General features: G+C 39.6%; 1 long non-coding RNA gene across 1 annotated transcript; it reads right to left on the minus strand.

The window, feature by feature from the left end:
* Nucleotides 1-436: 436 nt before the first annotated feature.
* On the minus strand, nt 437-17805 carry LOC148184521 (uncharacterized). Its single transcript, XR_015772418.1, has 3 exons — nt 17763-17805; nt 17592-17665; nt 437-741 (listed from the first exon to the last, which is right to left on the minus strand). It is a non-coding gene; the product is annotated as an uncharacterized LOC148184521 (long non-coding RNA).
* Nucleotides 17806-21649: the final 3844 nt, after the last annotated feature.

Here is a 21649-nt window from a genome sequence, read left to right on the forward strand (position 1 = left end):
CTAGTTGATCCTGCTGCTCCAAGAGGGGCCAGTTTCAAAGGTAGATCAGATTTCTCAAGCCATTCCAGTCTCAAAATGAGCTGATCTCTGCCAGAAACCCAATAGTGACACTTCCCAGAAAAATAACCGTATATAGCATCTTTCCAGTAAATCAGCTGCAGATCAAATAGGTTTAATTACAGCCACTACACTTGCACAATTGGGTAGTTCCACAACTATACACAACTATTGTGTATAGTGAGAGTGCTCACTATACACACATTTTCTCCTACAGAAGAGGGGCAGCAGCTCAATCGGATAGAAGATCTAGACACAAAAAAAAAAAAAAAAAAAAAAGTTTGGTGCCATAAAATAACAGTCACATAACAGTCACATTACTCTCCCATCGTCAAGATGCTCAACTCACCTTTAGTTTGTCCCACCCCGGGACATACAATCAATCTTTCTTCTCTGCAGCCATACAGTCATTAGTTTTAAAGCTTGTTAGGATCAACTAAATATACCCGTGCCATTGTCTATTGCGGATTTTTTGCATATATGAAATCAAAGAACAAGCCATTAGAAAACAAACACATTTTGCCATGCCTGCAGGACTGAAAGCCTCAGGTACAAGTGAGTGTTGTGTTGATACAGCTGTGATTCTCTTGCGAATCCCTTGAGCCATTCTGGGGGTTCACTGTGGCATGTATTCAACAAAACTTGGGAAGCTTCCACAATCTTACTCCACTTCCAGTCACCTTCCTACAGAAAAGAACTCAAATTAATAAAATTGTCATTGTTGTAGGAAAGAGTTATGTTTAGAAAGGAGGTTCAAAATAATTTTTATTTTTTTTTCTCACGAAGCCCTAGTCTCTCTGGAGAGATGGGCTGGGGTTTTTTTCTATTATTGCGGTTGGACAGGAGAGAAGATTTTGTGTCTTCCAAAGAGGAAGGAAAATGTAAAATAAAAGTTGATTTAGTTTTCAGGCTTCCAGCACTGAAGATTATCAAGATTTGTTCTTTAGTTTCAATCAGTAGATTTCATTGGAGAAAAAAAAAAGTTTTAAAAATTCAGGTATTTTTGTGTCAAGTCTTCATAAAACCATTGGAAGTTATTTTTGTATGTGTGAAAATAAACCTGGAAGAAACTTTAAAAGGAGAGATTACTTGAAAGAAGAGAAATGCCAGATCAGATACTACTTACATTTTTAATGCAGAAGTTAGGATTTGTTCTCTTTAAATTCCTCTACTAGCATTATTCTTCTTAGTATCACAGTACACAGGGTTTAAGACAAAGCAGCACAGAGTGCTCACTAAATCCATGCATAAAACTGAGACCACAGACACTTGCATCCTAATTCCACTTTTATTATTCTCAATAAAATGGAATCTTTGAAAATCATAGAGGATCAGTGATGCTAAAAAATACATCCTGCAGCTGTTCTAATGACTGTACAACTAACACACAGGTAAAGCAGTTGGAAAACTAAAAGGAGTTTAATTATATACAGACTAGTGATTGACAATACCACTCCAAACTCCTACTTATACCAAAAAAGGCATCAAACACCACTGAGCGGGGAGAAGCAAGGCTATCTGTGCAGCCTCCTGCAAGCAAGGCAGGAGTCTGTCCATCAATCTGTCCCTCTCTCCTGTAAGACCAAGACCTTTTAGGGACATTACACAGTGACAGGGACTGCATAAGAAGGTCTAATATTCCCCCTTGATCTCAAGGACATGCGATCACCTCAAGAAAACTTGTCCATTCCCTGGATACTCTGACCCCGTAGATCTCCCCTTGCATGGCAGTTTTGCAGTAGGGCTTGGCTGAGCAGAGGGCAGATCTCAAAGAGCGGAAGCTGGCAGGCAGGCAGGCAGGGAGGGCAGCTCAGGTGAGGCCGGGGACAGGAAGGGCAGAGGACAGCACAAAGCCAGGCTACGCCAGGCTACATGGGGCAGCCCAAAGTAGAAGTCGAACAAGAATCCAGGGTAATATCAGCAGCTCATCAGCTTGATAACGTTGATTGTGCATATTATTTGGATCACAGCACTCCAGTGGTATTGGTACATCGGCCACTGCAAAAAGCTCCCCAAGCAGCATGGAGAATTTAGAACACAGCTCTCATGAACTTCAATGAGAATGATGCATCTGTCTCCTGCGGTAGCTTTGAAGCTCTCGGCCAAAAGTATTCTTAGCCCTACTGTCATGCATGTCCCCAAAGAGACAAAAAAAGAAGGTGCGAGCATGTGAGACCGGGAGCGGACGTGGTTGAGGAAGTGAGAGACCAAGTAGAGCCTGATCTGGGAACCCTGCAAAGGCAGATCATGTCCCTCAGGCTTTATGTTATCAACACTTGCTTGGAGGTAAAGAGCGGGGCTTTTTCTCCTAGCAGGATGAGGGAGCCATTCTGGAGCACTGGGCTCCTGACACTTAGCTGCTTTCAGTAGTGTTCCCAGATCATTAAAGTCAGCTCCAGTATCTCTACCTGACCCTGTGGACACAGAAAGAAATCAGAACAAGCAAGGTAGAGAAAATAGCACAACAAACAAAGGAAAGACAGGTTTGCAAGAGCTGAATGTACAAATATTTCAAATAAAGTTTCCTCTGCATTTATAAATTGTTTGTATTTTCTCATCAAGTGCCTGGATATGGAAAGGGAGAAAACCAGCTCCTAGATAGTTTAAAATAACCCCTTTTTGCAACAGTACTGTTCAGTATCAATGTACCTTTCTTCCTGTTGTACACACAGACTTTCACTCTGGCCTGCTGCAAAAGGTTCCATTTCCCTCCCCAGCTACACCTGCATTCTTTATTTGTGTGTGGTCTTTTGCATCACCACACACAAATATCACCACAATGCTGATATCATCTCCTGCTCCCAGCTCAGAGGGGCTGGAAGGCAATGGCTAGAGCACATTAATAAGCAGTGTGCACCAGACTCCTCTGAAGCTTGGGGGTTCAGGGGGTTAGAAAACACTTGTGCGGAAGAAAATGTCTTGCAATACTTGCATGTGACCAACTTCCAATCCTTGTGAAGCTAAACCAAGCAGTCAGAGCTCCCTGTGATGAATAATTAACACACAGGGAGCAGCTTCTGCACTTCAGAATAACCCTCTGTGCCTCATAAAGGCATTTCATGGAGAGGAGGCAAGAGTTAAAGTATTTTAGATACAGTTTATGTGGTTCCCAGAAATAAGGAGATATCTGAAAGCTTATGAAAAGTCAAGATCAGTAAATTTATATGTCAAGGAATTAATTTACTGACTATATTTTTTTGTTCTTATCTGCATTGTATCTGCAAGGGTGGGATGCCAGTTCAAAGCCTGAATTCGACTGAGCATAGATGTTGCTATTGTGTATTCCTTATTTGCTGCAACAATTTTTGGAGCCTGACAATTTGAAATTACATTTACATGTTGGAGCTGTATTTTCACAAATCCTGGAAGTTAAATAGCTCTTATAATAACAGAGAAGATATTACATTGCCAAATAGAGTTGATATTCTCTTTCATTATTTGTTTCTATAAATAGATATGATCTTTTTTTTCTGGACCATAGTCTCATGTAGAGCAATACCTTTTCCTCAGATGGCATCAAGAGGCACAAAGTAAGCTTAAAGTTATCCACTATGCTTACTCCACCTCCTTTCAAAGCTCTTGCAAGAGACAAGGCAGATTAAAGGACATGTAATCATGTTGCTACACAGGAGTCCCAGCAATTCTGAACCTTGCGGGGATAAAACTGGAACTACAAAATATCCATTCCACTTCAGAAGCCATTCTTTAATATTAGGTGTCCCTAATGTTTTGTCACCTTTCTGTACTTTCCCAGAATAAACTGTAGGATTACTAGATCCACAAGGACTGCATGCACAGAGCAGGAGGATTTCCATGGCCCCCCCTAACGCCCAGAAGATTGTCACATTCAACGATTTGTTTAACAACAGAGATGATACGTAGTGGTGTTGAGGAATACATCTGGTGTAGGTAGCTGAGTTTGCAAGCTGCAGTTTGAGATGCAGATTGAGCTCTGGGCGGGACTCTGAGACAAGAGGCCATGAGCTGCCAACAAAGATACAAAGGGCACAAGAACCAGTGGCCAGACAGGTGAAGTGACACAACAGGGGCATTGGACTAAGGAGAAGGAGCAAGACTTGCACCCAGTCTGTACTGTGAGGGTACAAAAACCCAGGTGTTCCTTTGTTGGGGGAGGTCCTTCTCAGCAGCAGCTCAGCTCGAGCTGTTTCTGTGTTACTGAGCTGTGAATAAATGTCTGTATGGAATGAGACATCTGAGACTCTGCCACAGGAAATGTCGGGTGAAGAAACCTGGTCTGACTGAGTGGGGCATGCAGGGACCCCTCAGGGCATTGAGCCCACGGTGGAGGGGCTTCAGTCCCAGCAGTGAAAGTCTCTGACCTTGGGAGTGAGGCTGCCAGGGGCCTTGGGAACGGTCAGGCTGGGAAGTTTCCCTAACACTGCAAAGAAATTAAATTAAATTACTATTCAAGATTTCTGTTTGATGGTATTTCATTCTTCAGGTTTCTAACATAGCTCATTTTCAAGATAGCAGTTTAAACTTCCATTGCGTAGTTCCTAAGCACCACAAATATAAAACATTCAGAAATTACAAGTTATGTTTTAACATCACAGTTGGTGTTGTTGAAATTTGGGTTCTTAGTTTTGACCCCAAGAATGCCATTTCCAATACTGTCTCCCTATTCACATGAAACAAAACTTTATTTTGAAAGAAAAAAACACCTTAAAATTCTTCTGCAGGCCTGACTGTGGAAACTTTTCTTCTATGAAAAATATACAAGGCCTAGAACCAAATCTAGGTGAATGAGCCTATAGTAACCCTCTAAAAACAATTTTATTTTTCGTAGTACAATAGAATCTGAAAAATAGGCAATGAAAAATGGAAACTAAATCTAGTTTGATAGAATTCTTTATACATTCTTTAGAGCAGAGTCTGTCCATTTGCTTTGTAGATTTGGTAGGTCTCAGTCAGAGCTATGGCATACTACAAGAATTTATACACACTCAAATGTAGACCAAAGATGGTTGTATACAAGTTTTCTGCCACTGAACTGCAAAAAACCAAGTACCCATTTATGTACAAGGATTGAGGAAAGAAAAACATAAAAACTAAATACTTTCCAGTCAGTTGATTCAAACTATGGTTATATCATTAAGTTCATTAAAATATACTTTGTATTAAATAACCTAAAGAAAATAGTCAATGTGGCAACATGCAATACAAAAGAGAAGAGAATATTTTCAGATCTATTGTACAGGAATTTTGTGTGTATCAAAGTATTGTATTTTTATGGAAAAAAAAAATTGAGTGTATAAAAATTAGACCTTACCTAATAGACAACAGTCTTGCACTTTCTCACACCTGATCTAAACCTTGTTTTGGAAGTTACCATTAACATAATACTTGGATCTGTACACTTCTGAAGCATCACATATGTTTGAATAATGCCTATCCACTTCACAGTCTCTAAAACTTAGTGAAATGAACTTCAGAGTGATTAATTTAGGGTATTGTGAAATTTCCTGTTTGTATTAGCCTAGAAAAATACAAAGGCAGCTGGATATAGTCACTATTTGCTCTGTGTCCTCCAGAAGAAGGCACAATCCACCAGCTCTTGGGAAGGTTGGAAGAGCAGGATATGCTACCACATATTTGAGAAGGACCACACCAAAGCTGTGCCTGCAAACCTCTTGGGATCATTCAATTAAAAACAAACAAAAACCCCCCCAACAAATAAGGCCAAACAAACAAATAAACAATACATACAAAACCCCACAAAGAAACAAACAAACAAATGAAAAATCCCAAACCAACCAACTGCCAAACAAGAAAACAAACAAACAACAAAAGCCAGTCTAAACTCCTAACGACAAAACCCCGTATCACCCTGATTTAAATTCCTCAGTGGTTTAGGGCACCACAACTTCCAGAAGTGAGGAAGTACATTTTCCATCTCACAGAAGTCACTGTCTGGTGAACCTAGGTCAGACACCCTGTGCATGATTTGAAATTACTCGTGTCCTCCTTCCCAGACTGACATTTGTTTGAGTTAATAGCAGCTGAACTCAGGCAACAACAGGTCATTTTCAAATGCTAGCTGCCATTTCCTGGGCACAAGACCTGTACAAGAGCCCTGGCAGAGTCAAAACTACCCTATCCCACCACGGTTTGGCCTCACAGGTGTTGCAGTTCAGTTTTCAGAACAATTGACTGGCAAGGTAGGCCTGTGAGTCAGACTGATCAGATTGTTACACTGATTTTCTCCAACAGCTTAGCTCACTCACAGGTGCAGCCAGATGTATAGACACTTATGAAACCATGAAGATCACTTATTCATCTTCAGACATACAACAGCAGTTTCTAAATTACCTCTGGTCTGCCCTGCACAGACAGCCTTGTCACTCTTTCTGTGAGCTCCTTTACCCAGCACAGGTACTCTGACATCTTTGTAAACAAAGCTAACAGTATGATTTTGACATCAGCAGATAAGCATGGACTAGCTAAACTTGATAACTTGCAGTAATTTCATTACATACTTAAGCTTTTATTCACCCAAGTGAGGTTGAAAACAACTCTTAAAAAATGTAGATGGTGTTAGTTATGAATTAAATTGGGAAATCTGAAAAGAGGTTGTACCTATGAAGCATCCTGGCCTAGAAATAGGAAAGTGATTTGTTGATAGGATGCAGCTCCCAAAGGGGAACATGCATCTTCCTTAGAGAGAGATTTCTGTTGCTCCATCAGTTCTGTTTTATTAATAAAATCTCTCTCAAGTGAAAATAAAATTTGACTTCAGGTATTTCAATGTTGCCTAGCTGCCAGACCTGTTTAAATCATCTATGCTGGCTGAGAAGACAAGCTCCAAATGTCCTGAGCAGCGAGCATCCCTGTAAAAGCTGGAGCCAAGGACACTACACTACTCTCTGCAGTTTTTAAGCATTGCCATATCCTTCTTGCTGTCTGGAGCAGTGACCTGAGCTTGGCTGCAGGGAACAAATATGCCCAAGCTAGTAGTATGAGCACAGAAGTTAAGCTGTAGCAGGACAGGTTTCACCGTATCTACATGTGAGTTTTGCTGACAGCTCAGAAGAGCCAGGCAAACACACAGGCTTCTGGAAGGCAGCCATACACAAATCTTACCAATTCTGCTTCAGCTGGAAAACAGCTGTACTCACAGTGGTAATTAGTGTACCCACAGCCACAGTGAATACACTGATAATATATAGGAAATAATACCAATTCCAAGTTTTATACTTGAGAGAGGCTTTTTAGTGGTGCTCCTGACCTTCCAGCCACCTGCTAGGGAGTACAAGGCCCAGAGCATCACCATGAGCTGGGCACGCGTGGCAGATACCACTGTAAACTCACAAGCACACAAGCTGCAGAAGAGACATGTTTTAGACTGCCATGGAGACACCAATGGTGAGAGGGCAATGAAAAAAGGGATTTAAAACAGCAGAATTGGGCAAGAGACTACCTTTTAGTCATGGTATCTGCACTGACAGGTTAAGTCTTCCTCAAAAGACCTGGCAGTGTTTAATGTATGCACTCATGCTGAAGGACAACTATTTAAACAACTGCCTGAGAGTGCTTTTAAGAAATCAGCCAGAACTAATGTCAGAGAAAGGAGAACAATCATTAAAACATTCTCAAAGCTTTATTATATGTCTTAAAATAGCATCCTTGCATATAGGAATGCCAGGAGATTAAGATTCGATATCTCATGATCTACTGTGTCTAGGAACAAGTACTTTAATAAGATTGGAAATGTGCCCTCTTGAATTTTTGACTGCATATTGTTTCCATCTCTAGCTGTAATGAGTGTCAAAGTCTCCTTTTCTAAAATATTATTGTTTGCCATACATGGGTATGATTTGGGCTTAGTAGGTCGTATTTTGAGGAAAAACAGATTATTGTTGGGTTTGTTGTTTTGATTTTTTTTTTAGTTTTAAGATGATACCTTTTAAAAGTAATCTTGACAACTGGCTATTAGCACACACCAAGCCACTTACAAAGTGCAAATTGACACAGGTGTCTCCAATACATGGGTGTGACTTACTCAGCTTTCCTAAAATGTGAAAGCATGCAACAACAATGGTTTTGCCACTCATTTGGCAATCAATACAACTCAAATGTAAGTCTACTGTTAATGATTAATGGCATCACACCAATGCATGCTAGCAAGAATTTATAGCGAACAGGCCATCACAGATTCTAGCACTGTTTATCCTTTTACCCTCACTTCTTCCACACAATTTAGTATGAAAATGTCCATACTTCCACTGTGATTTTTTCACCAAACGCTGGTTCAGAAGCACAAAGTTGAGTTCTGGGCTCCCCAACACAAGAAGGACATGGACCTGCTGGACAAAGTCCAGAGGGGGCCATGAAGATGATCAGAGGGCTGGAGCACAGGCTGAGCAAATTGGGGTGTTCAGCTGGGAGAAGACTCCAGGGTCACTCTGGAACACCTTCCAGTAGCTGAAGGGAGCCTATAAGAAAGAGACTTTTTACAAGGGCAGGGAGTGATAGGACAAGGCAGAATGGCTTCAAACTGAGACTAGTTTTAGATTAGATATTAGGAAGATAATCTCACCACTATGAGAGTAGTGAGACACTGGCACAGGTTTCCCAGAGAAGTTGTGTATAACTCAACCCTGGAAGTGTTCGAGACAAGGCTGGATGTGATTTTGAGCAATGTGGTCTAGTAAAGGTGTTTCTGCCTTTGGGAAGGGAACTGGAACTGAATGATCTTTAAGGTCCCTTCTAACCCAAACCACTTCATGATTGTGTGAGTATTTTGAGATAAAAACTAGCAAATTCTCAGCTGTAGATCATGCAAGTATTTTTTTTCCTTGTGAAAAAACGTAATTGAGAGAGATCTTTAAATCCAGTTTGCTCCCCCCAGGCTTTCCTCAGGATAAACCAGTTGGGATTTTCTTCAATTATGTCTCTGATTATGCTTTCCCTCAATCATCCAAACAGCCCATACAAACACTTTACAAAATAAAGACAACAAAATAACACATCTTGGCTACTGCTAACATGAGAACAGGTGGTTTCAAACAGCAGTGTGGCCATCAAGGACCACAGGGCTGAAGAAACCTCAAAGATCACTAAGAACGCCTAAAACCATATTTTATCATTGTTTTAGTCAGATTATCTCTTGAAACTTAGCAATGACCTTCACCCAAGAAGATGTACAATCCCAAACCCCAGCTCTGAAAATCTTTAAAGATATTATTTCAGTCTCCAATATTTCCACTCATTGCCAACAACAAGGAAAGCTTATCCAAATGTAATATCCAAATGATTGTCTTCTGCTTGCACATGCATTTACCTAAAACCACACAGTTTTCATTTTATTTAACTCAAATTGGAAAGTGCCATTAATTAGTTATCATAGCTACCTCCTTCAGTGGCACACACTGACTCCACTCCCCCTCCCTGGTAGATGGACAGCTGATCCCACAGCTTGGCTGTTCCTTTATCTAGCTGGGAGGTATATGACAGGAAAAATGGTGCTAAACCAGGAAGTGGTGGAACAAAATCTTTTATGAGTAGAACTGCAAATATTTGGATGCCTGTCATCTTCAGCTACTGTAGGCCATCCTGCAGCCATAAATGCAATCAATCACCTATCTGGAGGTTTCAGGGCTGTCTGCTAATGGTTTTTATATGATTTCTTCTGCTAGTTTTGAGAAATCAAAACAGGCACAGGAAAACCTGGATTTTGTTCTTGCTGCTTTATCTTAAGGTGATGAATATTATTAATGACATTCAAGTCTCTCTTACAGTCTTCAGTGGCTAAATAGAGATAGATGATAAAATCATCTCCAGACCTTCCATTAACTAGAAGATCAGAGCCATGTCTGCTTGATTCTAGCACAGCCATTTGGAAAACCCCCAGCACAACAATTGGAAATCAGGAGAACATTTAAGTTTTGTTCACAGGCCACTCCCTGTTCTTTCCTTTCCCAAGGAGCCATAGTACTTCCCCTGCTGCAAACACACAGTTTTGTTGGAATAACTCGGAATCCCCACAGTTAAAGGTACTTGATTGCCCTTTTGCTCACCTTACTACAGTGGGCAAATATCTCCAGGAGATTAGCAGTAAAAACAGATGAGGGAAGCAATCACACCTAAATTTTTCAGAAATCTTAAAGATCTGTGCATGAGCATAGTGTTTAGCACAACTTCCAGCTGGAGGGGATAAGTTGAATGACCCCCCTACTGTGTTGCATAAAATAATCAACAAATCAGTTGGAAAGGATACAAAGCCCCAAGTAGCCAATATTTATATCATTTGTGACAAGTTACTGAAAGATCTAATTTCCATAGCTTCATGCAATATGGTGAAAGCAATAATCATATTGACAATTTATCCCTCCTGCCACATGGATACAGAGACACACAGAATACATCAGCTGTGGCTATGATGAGTGGAGACTGGTTGCCATGGGGAAGCTGGCTAGTCAAACTCAGAGAAAGAAAAAAACGATGAAGTGTAGCTTGTACGGCTAAGAGTGAATGGGTCAAGGCACCCTGACAGAAAGGAAGACCTGGAAAGGCATAATATACCCACTCCTTTATGGGGTATGTGAGATTTTTTAATGAGAAATCTGTGCTTTTACCCTGATGGTTGTCAGGGAATACAAGAGCAGTTTCTGAGAATGGTTCTGGTGTATGTTCATATCAATCAGGTGAAAAGGTTCCTGTGTCAATGCACTTCCTTTCTGTTACTCCTGATATTGACAGCTGTTCTGGGCCTTTCCAGATGAGGAGGAAAAAGAAGGGAAGAAAGAACAGCAACCTGCAAAACATGTATTGCACAAATCCACATCTTTACTAAGAGTGAGCTTCCAAGAGGAAGGAGGAATATGAATCTGTGTCTGCAAGGACATCACCCAGATAATGTATTATGCCAAAAGTCAGTTCCATCATTAAAGCAGTAGGAATGCCAGTTACTGAGAGCACTGGACCTTCAGTAGTGTTGAGGCAGTTTTGTGCTGACCAGTTAGTAAATGTCAGGAGGAAGGAAAATCAATTTTTATCATATACCTAAAGTGAAAGCAAAATTAACTTATATGCCTATTGACTACATAATGAAAAGTGCAATTAGATATATTGCTTGCAAATTCTGCCCTAGCCAATGGCAGCATAGGGAGACATGGGAAGCATGTGAGTATATTTGAGTGTATGCTCTATCTAGAAAACAGAGGTAATCAAGTTAGAATTAAATATAGTTATACCAGTTCAGTTAGACCACACAATTCATTTCTAGAACAACTCACGAAGTGAATGAGATCATTAAAGCAAATATACTTAAGAAATTTATTTGCTGAAAGCATGGGACTGAAAGCTTTACTTAGAAATGAAAAATCTAACAGATTGGCAACAAAATGTAATATAGGAAGGAAATAAAAATAAATTCAGAGCAGCAGGCTGACTGCCACAGATAAGAAACAATAAAAGCTGGAAACTAATCCCTGACAACTGAAAATTTATGGCACTGCAAAATACAAGTGACCACCCTCAGACCATTTTCATTTAGTAGAATACTCAAAAGCTTCTTCTGAGAAAATTAACATTTTCAGAATTAATCATATCCATTTGGGTTTATGTTGACTGCAATAAGTGTACTTATACACACTCACAATATATATGAATTTTTTTCTTGTATTATTACAGCAGAATCTGGAAACTGTGTGTAATTTTTTTGCTCCCCTTTTGCTAGATTCAATAGTTATACCTGAAAATTTTTATGCTGAAAAAGTAACTTTCTGCATTTGATGCACCAGTATGAACATGCAAAGGTAACTATTCCAAAGAAAGGAAATTCAAAATCCAAGCTACTTAGATCCACTTTCTTTCAACTGCCCAAAGTTTTGCTTTTTATATCCTTTTGAACTATGTTCTTTAATATGTTTCTGTTTATATTAAATACGTAACATAATACACATAGGAAGTGAAAACTATTCAGCCTTTTGCTATCCAGACTCCTATGTATTTAAATGCATGCAGTTAACATTTCCTTAAATGCAAGGTAATCCAAAAGTAATTCACAGCAGTTGCTTGACAAGATGGTAACAGAGAATACAATAATTAACATGGGAACCATCAGGACTCTGCAGAACCAGCCAACTTTACTCCTACCTGTTGTAGAAACATCATCATACTAACAAAGGAGCAAGGTCATTTTAAATCTCAGAACAATTAAAGCTGAATAAAAACCTCGTCAGTGGTATATCTCCTGCTAACAGTCCCCATTACATCTGCGCTGTAAAATGAATGAGGAAAATATTGATGTAGGCACAATACCACTACAGTGTAACCCCCCTAAAAGGCATTAAGTCACTAGCATAACTAGGTTAAAACACTGAAATACCTGCCCCATCTAGTCCTGGTTTTATTTTATATAAAAATTACATTTATGGGGCAGACCAGTAGTTGGTAGTAAGGTTTAAGGCAGGGGGTAAAAGGTGTTTTCCCTGGGGAAAAATATTTACGGCAAGAAACTTAAATAATCTGCATAATTCAAAAAGAAAAATAGTGGATTCCCCTGTCTGGAAAATAGACTGAGCCCAGTATCTTCTTAACAGGGCATTTCTTCTCAGGAACACAATATTTACTGTCTCAAACAAGCCTGGAAAGGGATCTAGGCACATCAGATAATTAACCCCAGGCTTCTTCCTAAAAAGATTAGTCAGGGCTGAACACCAAAAAGATGCCAGTGATCTAGTAGAAGGGTGGTAACTTTCTATTCCACTTCTCAAGTCTCTCCTCACCTTCCAGCAAGTGTGGGAAATGTCAGCCATAAGGAGTTATTATGTTCTGCTTCCTGGGGAAAGGAGCCCTGCATCTCACACAGGCACCACTCCTGACTCAGTGGCCATACGAGTGGAGCCCTTCACAGACCCTTGTAGGATTCCAGAAGTAGTTGGGAGCAGGGAGGAAGAGACAAAGCAAAGCTCTGAAAAGTGCAAAAAGAGACACTTCGGAAGTCCTCAAAGCCCAAGTTTAAGGTTTAGTCTCTACTCAGAGGGAGCAAAGAAATGGAGGCCAAGAGATACACATTCTGCACTCTGATGGCATCTGTGAGGACAAGCCAGCAAGTCAGAGACTCAAATTTCTTGTCTTTCTTGCACCCAGGAGATGCTCTTCATTCAACTAATCCTCCCCTTTCTAGCAGGGAAGTAATAGGCTCTTCTTTCCACTTGCATGCATTAGCCCCCATTAGACAATCAAAATATGATTTTAATTTCTGCAGAGTTCTATCCCCTGCATAGAGAAACAGCAACCACTCAGCATGAATTACCTCCTTCCAACCCCAGACCCAGTGGGAAACTGATACACTTTAGTTCTTATGAACCCAGGCATATCTCATTAGCAGATAATCAGCAAGCAACTCATTAACTAAAATATGAGCATTTTATTACAAGAATAGAGGGAGCTCTGAAAAGGATACTTTTACCACATTTCATATGATTTGCTGTGATTTTGAACATCCGGCCCCATGATTTTGTGTTTCAGGGAATTGTTTTTATGTAAATCAGCATCTGAATAAGTAGAGATTGTGAGACTGTAGATATTGTCTGTACTTCAGCTCAGGATACGTAAATGTAAAAACTTGAAATCAAAATGTATGCATTCTGCATAACTTTGTGATCTACAGAGTAACAGGAAATAGATTTTGATGTGATTTATGCATAAGTAGATGCAAAATAAATCCAGAAAAACTGAAAAATATTCTCAAAACCAATGAGAAGCACTTCTGTCCTGAGCACAGGGATCTTGACTCAAGAGGGAGCTAGGTAGCTGGTTTCATAAGCAGAGCATTTCAATATTCTTACTCATTTTCATTTGAAAATTACGAAATTAAATAAACCTGCTTATGCTCACAATTGATGTTGTTGACAAGACGACAGATAGGAGTTTTATTCCCTAGGGCAGAACCCATGACTGCATAGTGATGGTGATTTCACTGACAGATTTAAAATGAACAGTCAAATTCAGCTAAGCTGCCTTTTTCTATAAACTGCAGAATAGTGTTTAAGAAATCCTTCATTTTCACCTTCTCTTTTCAGATGGGAATTCAGAGGATACTCAACTTTTTTTGAACTAGTAAAGCAAAAGTAAACACAAGAACTAGTAATATCATGGAATCACAGAATGACCTGGGTTGGAAGGGACCTTAAAGATAATTTTGCTCCTACTCTGTTGCGATGTCCAGGGAGACTTTTCACTAGACCAGGTTGCTCAGAGCTCCCTCTGTGTCCAGTCTGGCCTTGTACACTTCCAGGAGTGTCACTCAAAGTATTCTTCATTTCCATCAGGAAACTGTAATGGTATCTGACATATATTTTTTTATTGAAAATATAAATTTTCAAGAGATCAAAGTTAGATACTGTGACCTGATATTTTGGTGCATAGATTGCTAAAATGCTTTTAATACAAGCTTCTAGCATGTATTTAAAAACAGAATGAACCTAAGTCTTAGCAGGGGATAAACTCTATCACAAATGTTGACAGAGCCATCAGATGCAGCAGTGACAAAATTATGACAAGCCTGATGAAGTAAGGAATGACTTTGCAGAGAAAGCTAATTTTAAGGAATCCTTTACAGATTGTCCCTTTAACTCTTCTTTAGGGGTTGAAATTTACATTTAGTGCTACCAAAGTACTGGAAAACCCCTACTGTAATAAAAAAATAGCCTGAATCATAGGAGGAGAGCAAAAATAAAATACAAAAATATGTAGTGTAGAAAATACTTTGAGCAAAAAAAGGAATGTGTTTATATTTCTGTGCTGGCTGGCAAGGGTGCACCTGGCAGCTTAGCTTCCTGCTGTAAACAGTAGAGAACTGTACCCAGCTCTCCCAAGTGGGCAGATGGGAGCCATTTATTTACTGTTTCTCCAATACAAAACTCAAATTTCTAAAAACAATTTTCAGCTTTCAGTTATGACTTCTTCCAAAATTATGATGATGTTTCTCAAGCATAACATCAATCCAGCCAAACTTGTGTTTGTGACTTCTGCTACCCTTGAAAGTGTTGTGGGGCAAGGCCCAAAGATGGGGAAAGATAGATTGACTCTGGGCTGGGGTTAGCAGTGTGAGAGCCTGTGTGCCAGTGTCAGCACACAAACCTTGGCACTGCACTGAACACTTTGACAGGGGAGTCACCCCATAGGATGATAACAGCTGTGTTCACTGGGACTCTTTCCACAGCCAAGAAGGGAATGTAGCACACTTACTCCTCCATCCTGCCCATTGTTCCTTGCTGTTCCATGACTCATAATCTCTCCTATTGAATTCAGAATAGGTAGAAGGGAAAGCAAAGCCTATTCACAAAGTGTTATGTAAAGCAATGAAGAACATCTGCAGTCGTTCGTCTGGAGGAGGGAGGTTCCTCCCCATCCCTGGCTAATGACCACAGAATTTTGACAAGGAAAGAGGGAGGGAAAAGCCTTATGGCCTTTTGGCACTTGCATTCCCCTTCTTGTCACCAAATTGTAAAATGGGTAACAGTTACACAAGCTTTGTTCCTTTCACAAATAAGGAGGGTGCTGGAACTGATTGACTTATTTATTTAAGTTGTACAGTAATGGTTTTGCTCTCTGAAGTGACAAGGAATGCTTGTATGAAGCAGACATATTGGTGAAACTTTATGTTGGGACAGAGTCTACAAAAGCAAACACAGAAGCCCAAGCTTTGTCACCCCTACCCCCAAATTCAAAGCATGTGACAAACAAGCACTATGCCAAAATCTGCAGGAGTTATGTTTAGTTAATTGCCTTGGAGTTTATTTACATATCATAATTTACAGCAGCAGGAAAGAGTTTTAACTAACAAAAATGGGCATTGCTCCTTTTCTAAATAATGCTTCTAACTTAGCATGTAAAGAAAATACTGTGTAATTAAGGGTTAAACTTCACTACCATGCCAGAAAGCCATCCAAGTTCATTCTGCTGTAAACAAATTCTACTGCCAGTTAACAGGCATTATTACTGTAACTCTGAGAAAAGTTCTTAAATAACTGTGTTTGCCATGAATGCATTGAATTATACGTTAAAAAATCCATGTCTTCCTTCAATGTGGCAAATGTTGATGAGGATTTTGCCAACTAAGAGAAACATGTCAAACATTCAGCTAGACAATATTAAAACCTTAAACCCTTTGGGAGCAATGAAAGTAACACCTAGAAAACTCAAATGAACAAAAGTGGACTTTAAAGTACCATATGAAAAAGCAGCAAGAAAATAATTAACAACAGATTCCTGCATTAGCTCTCCTTGTTTGATGCCTGATGACAAGCTACATATAGTACTAAATTCTAAATTACAAAAACATTACATATGTGATTGGATCAGGGGAGAGCAAGGGGGCCTGTCCTGAGAGGCTGGAGATGAGCAACTGCTGCCTCTGAAAAGAAGTATGAGAAGCAAGTCTTGGGCTCTGCAGTTTGGGAGCCATTCTGCCTGGGATGAGGAGAGGATGGTACTAGCAACCCAGAAATGCTAACACAACCCACTCACCAGGGCTTTCTGTTTTGGAATTCTCCTGCTGGTCCTAGTGGGAAGGAGGAGGTAATAAAAGCTGTAGAATACATCCTTATTCCTCATCAGTGGAGAAATGTGCTGCACATGGCAGCCAAGCAGCAATAGCCCTTCCCTCTCAGGAGAAACACAGCAAAAGGATAGCAGAGGACAAACCAACAGGAGAGACCCTGTGCCATGTGGCTCTTTAAGGTTCTTTGTACAGCAGCTACAGAATTGCTAATGGCTGCTGCTGCAGTGAAAATTGTTTTTAATCTCTGATAATACCTGTGAGTTTCCCAGTGGAGTATTAACTATCCAGCCATCCAAATCAAAACTTGGCAAAAATTTAAATTTCCATTTTGGCATCCGAACATTCACAATACTTTTTTCTTCACTGTTTTAGAATTATGAGTGGAAAATTACACATTTGCATTCACCCAGCTAAGCAAAAGCATACCAGGACTCCAAAGCCCACTTTTTCAAACTGTGAAGTAATCTCTTAGTTTTGTTTAAAAGTAGGCAGTTATTAAAGCTGAAAAAAAACAAGGTCAGTTAGAACTAGACACGAGAATGTCTGCAGGTTTTAGAAAAACACAGTCAAGAACATCATGTCAGAATCATATTTAAGATACATATTGCCAATAACTCATAGACAGCCAGGGCTATGTCCTTAAAACTTTGTAAACAGATATGGTTTTATTTATTTATTTAACTTTAGGCTTTGAGTTACTTTGGAACTGGTTTTAAATGTCACAGAACTCCAACACAGAAACCCACAAAAATGAGGAAAGCAGATTATATGCCTTCACTATTTGAATTCTACAGAAGAGGGGAGACACTTCCCACAGTGCTTCTTTAGAGGTATTTTATATATATATATGCAAATCCTTACATAGAAGTAGCCAGAAGAGTTGCATTACCTTCACAAAGAGTAATACAACTTAGCGAGCAAAATATTTATAGCAGACATTTCCACTCTAATTTTGTTTCTTTTGAACAAACTTGTCATTTGGCAGTACTACTTCAATACCCACCTTTGCAGCAGTAGAAGCTGACATTCACATGAGCATATGGGCATGCCTTCCTCTGCTCTCACACCCTGAAAAAACTAAGCATATTTCCAATGAGAGAAGCAAAAGAGGAGAAAATCTCCCTACAATTAACTCTGACTTCAGGGACCTTAGGAATTCCACCTAAAACAGCACCTGAAGTCTTAGACAGCCCAACAAGTCCTTTTCAACCTTCTCTTCCTAGAACAGGGTCTCCAAACACCTATATGGATACTCCCGCTTGAGGAGAGTGGTAACAGCTGCTTGGCATAAGACTCATCAAGAAAACAAACTACATCCTCAGCTTTCCAGACAGACCAAGAAAATCAGCAGCCTCCCATCAAAGTCACTAGGCACCACGCCCTGGGAAGCTACATCCCAATTAATCAACCCACACTTTTGATAGCAGCCCCCAGATTTATAACCTCCTCCCTGAGCCTTGATCTGTTTCCATGTGTTCAGCCAATCTGCTGAGCTGTCAGACAGCAGCTGCCAGTCTGACCCCAGCACACACCTCAGACTACTCACCAGGCACTGCTGTACCCTTCAGCTGAGCTGCTCTGCAAATACAGGATTCAGGTTCTGCTCCTGTGATGAAGAAATTCTCCACTGCTCCAAAAGAGACAAAATGGGTCACCAGGATCTAGTCTAAGGCAGGTCGTTTTGGGAGAGCTCTGAATAAGAGGCATCATGAAGAAGAGGTGGAGGTTTTTTTCATGGTGCTAGCTCACAATGTTACCTACAATGGGACTGCCCAGGTTATGGACTATTTTTAAATCATCATCAGGCACTAAGATGCCTACTAAGGCACTTATGGAACTGCCTTAGATTTGCCATGGCAACTGGACCCTTTGTTACGTTTAAATTACTGGTTATCCAACACATTTCACATCCATATTGCTAGGGAGGAAGCTGACATTCAGTCTTTCGGGGAACTTTACGGCAGTCTAAAAGATGAGGGGAAGTAAGCCCATGCTACGCCTTAGCATCTGTGTACTTCCAACTCTACCATCCAATATTCTGGTAGCACATGTTTTAACATGAACAGACAAGATCCAAAGGCCAGGAGCAGGAATAGCAAGAATGGAGAAGAAAAGGGGAAATACCTGGTGGAAATTAGGTGGCTTTGAACAAGTTGCTGAGATACAGAAAGCTTAAAATCAGCTGAGTAAACGAATTGTGAATGGCAGCCAGCAGGGAAACATTTGAACCCAGTACTATAGGCAATTCAAAATACACTGTTTAAAATTCTTGTTTGCTATAGAAAAACTCTTTCACTTGGATATCTTTAGGAAATAAAAAAAAATATATATATAAAGAAGTAGAAAAACATAATTTATCCCCAGCAATTTTTAAATCACAGCTCATATTTGCAGATGCATTGTTCAATACTTTCCACATTCTAGCCAGGAAGTCTAACATTAGGCTATGAGGGAAGGGTATTATAGGCTTCTAAATCATTCCTCATATGTGCTTGAGGTGATTTACGTGACAGCTATGCACTGAAGTCCACATATTCACTTAGAAAAATGCACCTTCCAGAACAATATAATTAAGTAATAGGAATTCAATTCTGGTAGATTTTCCAGTTTCCTGTAGTGACCCCCAAACAAGAATCCTTGTCTGCAGACAACAAATTGAATTAGAATGTTTACTGGAAGAGGTAGATGACCTGCCCCATTAAGCCAGCTGACATTTTATTGTAATCTCTGACTGAAAGGGCTGTTCATGGAATTTTGCTTTCACTTCATGTTTCTCTTGCTTAATCCTCTAAGGTATATTATATGTTCTTCCAATAGGAAAATTATGTTACTAGAATTTCTTTGTGTGAAACACAGACAGCTGGCATTTGCCATCATTTAATTTTAATATTGTCTTCTCAGACAAACCTTAATTGAAGGTACATTTTTCTCACATAGAAACACTAGATCTATATCTGAGAGTCACCTACATAAAGCTCCATTTGTCAGCAGCATTCTGCAGTGAGACTGCCAAGATTTGGTCTCTTCTTCATTACATTCTCTATCAATATTCTCTAACATGGTTAACTAGCATCTGAATCTGGCAACATGGTACTGAACTGCAACATGTTTTGATTTGATACAGTGTAAAAGACATTTGTAAGAGTACCTTCCTAGCACATTACGTATTAGCAGCAATTCATTTGAACTAACTGTGTAAAACGGGGCTGAACAACAGTATACAGATTGCTTTCAGGCTTTGAGTTGAGTTGCAATATATTACACCTGATTTACATAACTCCATAATGTGTTTGGAGCTTTTTGTGTCAGACCATGTCATCAGTAGGACTGTATCACCCAGATACCTATAAAACATGTATAAAAACGTGAGATTGGGTTGGCACTGTACCAGCCTGTCGTTAGAAAATACACTGCATGACCTTATTGAAAAGGCAGAGCACTAAAAACCTTCAGTGTGATTTACTCTTTCACTTTTTTTCCTACCCCCAAATTGGCAGCATCAGTCTTTTTTAAGCAAATCCTTTTTGGTCCATGATTTGATAGCTATTTTTTGGCTTCATCAAAGCAGTAAGGAGAGAATTAATCTTTTGACAAAATTTCTCTGAATGTCATAGATTGTTCTTATGAATTTGACATGTCATTTGGCTTCAGGGACTCATCGAAGGACACATTAAAAAATGGAGACAAAACCACCAAATCCCAAAACAACTAAGGAATCTGTGTTACAATTTTATGTTGACCAGTATTCTGATAGAAACTAACACGTGGAGTTTTGTCAACAAATTAAAACTGCTTCAGTTTTAATCAGGGCTCAGTATATTTGGCGCATTCTATACACATCTTTTTTGATCCTTATATTGTTTCCTTCCTTTTTTTTGCTCTACATATACTTAAAAAATCACAGCTGTGAGTTTCCTCACAAGTTGATGCATTAGGCCATTATTTTGTCTTTCCTTCTGCTATCCACAAATTGATTGCCACAAATGTAGTTCCTTGCTGGGAGAGTGCCTTTGGAGGCCCAAGTGCGTTATCACATCACCACACCATGTAGAGAGCAGGAGCCCCAGTGACTCAGAAGCCCATAAGAGGTATCTCAGAGGAAGCCCAGCATGACAAAATGAAGGCCTCTGACACACTTCTCTCCTTGTTCAAACAGCTGGGAGTGCAAAGCCTATTCAAGGATATCCACACCTCGAGACTGGCCAACTACCATGACTTAAATAATCTTGATCCTATATCCGCTGAAGACTTTTGTTTCAAAACTTTGAAAGAATATTATATCTCACAAGAATAACAGGTTTCTCTGCATCCTCATCATACCTCCTCTGTAGCTAAAGTCTCTGCAAATTTGTGCCCATTCTGTATGGATTTTCCCATACAGAATGAAGTGAGTAGAACTTATTAAACTGTTCTTAAAAACTTGAAAGACCTGACAGAGGAATAGAAAATGTTGTCTTACAGATCCCTGATGTTCCCTCTAGCAAAACTTAAAAGCAAATTCACCTATTGGTTTTCCAAAATCAACTGTTTTATTCACATGCTTGAGATTAATTGCTTAAAAATTCAGAAAGATTTGGTGCTTGGAGGATAGGGTTTTGAAGTTTGTTTGCAAAGCAAAGCTCAAAGCAGGCACTTTTCTCTCATGAATTTGCATTTTTTTAATATTAGAAAGACAAAACAATTTGGGCTTGCATTTCTAATTATTGCATGATTTGGCATGAACTGTATTTAGAAAATCTGATACAATTGTTATCCATTATTCTAGGAATCCTAAATGCTGATGTAATGTAGCAATGTACAGGTTTTTTCATGGGGAGGGGATGTGAAAGGGGGAAGAGGGCTTAACCTTGCAATATTTAAAACCAAGGCTGACTTCTAGTTCTGTAGGGAATTTAAAGGATGTCTTTGCTAAAAGCAGATGCGTACATACATATGTGTTTACACAGACGTTCACACACAGTCAAGCTTGCTGCAGGACCTAAAGGAATAGGATTGAATGTGGATAAGAGTCATCCTATAATTAGTGAGGAACTGGTCACTCAGGCAGGACTGTCAAAGGTG

The sequence above is a fragment of the Pseudopodoces humilis genome, chromosome 4 (genome assembly GCF_049639895.1).
Source record: "Pseudopodoces humilis isolate 2021_Gansu_Grassland_sample_001 chromosome 4, ASM4963989v1, whole genome shotgun sequence".
In the NCBI taxonomy this organism is placed as follows: Eukaryota; Metazoa; Chordata; class Aves; order Passeriformes; family Paridae; genus Pseudopodoces; species Pseudopodoces humilis.